The sequence below is a fragment of the Periophthalmus magnuspinnatus genome, chromosome 23, assembly GCF_009829125.3.
Source record: "Periophthalmus magnuspinnatus isolate fPerMag1 chromosome 23, fPerMag1.2.pri, whole genome shotgun sequence".
Taxonomy (NCBI): domain Eukaryota; kingdom Metazoa; phylum Chordata; class Actinopteri; order Gobiiformes; family Gobiidae; genus Periophthalmus; species Periophthalmus magnuspinnatus.
Window position 1 is genome coordinate 21,399,433 of NC_047148.1, and position 2,432 is coordinate 21,401,864.

Sequence of the window (2,432 nt, forward strand, 5' to 3'; positions counted from 1 at the left end):
AGATTCGTTCTTTCTTTCTTTCTTTGTTCTTTATTTGTCAGGGACCGTGCACAAATTCATTAATCTTACAAAAGAAAAGATTATTTGTACCAGATTTAGCTACTGCTGCTTTCCCCGTGCAGGTGAACACGCATTAAAATACACTTTTCATTACAATTACATTATAAGACTAACAGTTTATCATTAACATTAGCAGGAAAATATGATAAAATGTTCCCATGGTCGATACGTGATGTTTTAAACAGTCCAAACTAATATAAAAAATCAATTATGTGCAGATAAAACAGAACAGAACAAATGAACCAGACTGATGCGGACACATTTGATTATCTAAAATGTATTTCTAGTAAAATTATTCCAATCTACAGACAGTTTCAGACTGACTGGAGCTGATTCCACTGTCTGATGGTTTGGAAAGAAAAGCAAGAGATGTACAAGAGATATTTCCGTTCGCAGTCATTTATCATCATCTGTCGTCACGTTTGGACTTTCACTCCAACACCAGTCGTTTGTAATCGCCTTGAATCGCACTGACGCTGTTAAAAAAGCAGAACACAATCGTGGTTTTAAGTAGATTTTATAGCCACTGTGCATTTCTTAGTATTGTTACAACACAATAGTTATACTCAAGTAGCAATTTTACTTTGTACCCGTCTTTTGTTTGTGCTGCACGGAGGTCAGGAGCAGGTTTCGCACTTAACATAACCAAATGTGACCTGAGTGTTGTTAAAGCATCATTGGTCTGAATTGGTCTGATTTAACAAGTAGCACAATTAGTCCCAAAACACTTGAGGGGCAATCATTCGTCTGCACGGCGCCGGTGGGATGTCCAAGTGTTTGATTGCGTGGAAAGTAAAAGTATGTGCCTTTCTGATTGGCTGGAGGTGATTTCTTGACGCTGGTAAAGTCCTCGCTGTCATATTAGCAAACAGTTTTTCTTTTGTCCTTTGCCTGCATGTGCTCGTGTTGTTATTGCGCGGACACGTTTGATTTGTCGCGGTGATGACTCCTCAAAGTCTGTTTAGCTCAGAAAGGATGTTGTGTCTAGTTACGTGCACCAGACGTTTTCCCCCTTTCACCGCGCAGCAAGTAAAAAAGTGAAGTTCCATGAATAGTGTCGTGCTGATGCTCCGGGGAATGTTTAATCAGACACCAGATTAATCCGATTCAGTGGGAAAAACATAACATGTGTTTTTTGTCTGTGCATTGTGACATTTCAATTGTAAGACACAGGTTTTCCCTATAATGATGCCTTAGACAAATCTTATTGACTTGTAGATTTGTTGGCTTATTTTTAAACGACAAAAGAAAAAAAAAAAGAAGTGGAATAATGCACAAATTTAATCATGTCTAAGTGCACACCAGAATACAGAAAGTTTATGGACCAGGGGTTGATTTTTGATTGAGAATAACACTTTTTTTTTTTTACGCAGATGACAGTTGAACAAAATAAACGATTAAAAATAAACTTGTAATATGATTATGATGACGCTAGCGATGGGACGATAAACAATAATGTCATTTTTCCTGGTAAAAAAAAGGACATTTTATATGAGTGTGATAATGTCTGTGTGATCCCTCAGTCGTCCAGGTCTGATTCGTGGTAAAAGACGAAGTTTAAATCTGTCAACTGGACAAATCGTTGTAGGTCAAGCGAGTAAGTGAAATATGAGAGTTTTAGCTTTTGTCAGATGAATCAAAAATGGTACAGGATCAGAAATATGACGGCTGGGCATGTTTAGAGGATTCCAGTTAAACAGTTTGCGTTTCAAAAATACATTGTGCTTTGATTTACCCGTCTTTGGAGATGAAGATTTCCTTTTCAAATGAACTAAAATCTACATAGCAAAAGCTCACCAAGTAAAACTAGCAGTGGTGATTCAGGACACAAACCAATGTCCATCCTCGTTCTTCTCTAAAAGCTCCACACATCAGGACAGATATCACCAGAATGTTCAGAAAAAAAGCCACTTAACCACAGGGGAAACCAAACCAAAGGCGTCTGTCTGTTGCCCTGGGAAACTGTTATACTTCTTGACCCGGGCCCCCAGATTTCTGTCAACGGCCCTGCGTGTCCGTAAAGTTCGCCTCTAGTTTGTATTTGTTTTCACTCATAACAAAGTACAATTACATAAAAAAAATATCCATATGTTTTTAAACTATCAGCATCTTTAATCATGTTATAATTCTTAATCGCAGTTATTTTTGCCACAGATTTTCCAGCAGTAAAAGTGTTAATCAGCATAAAGCAAAGTTCCATAAGCTGCACTGAACACATCTATAGAAACATTCCATCTAGAACACATCAACAAGTCAAGTACTTTAGGTTTGAGTGTTGGCTCCTGCACAGCTCAGGCTTCAGTGGAAACAGAAGTGGGCGGGACCTCCTCTGTTAAACGCCCAGTGAGCACAAAAAGTTTAGGAAAACTTCT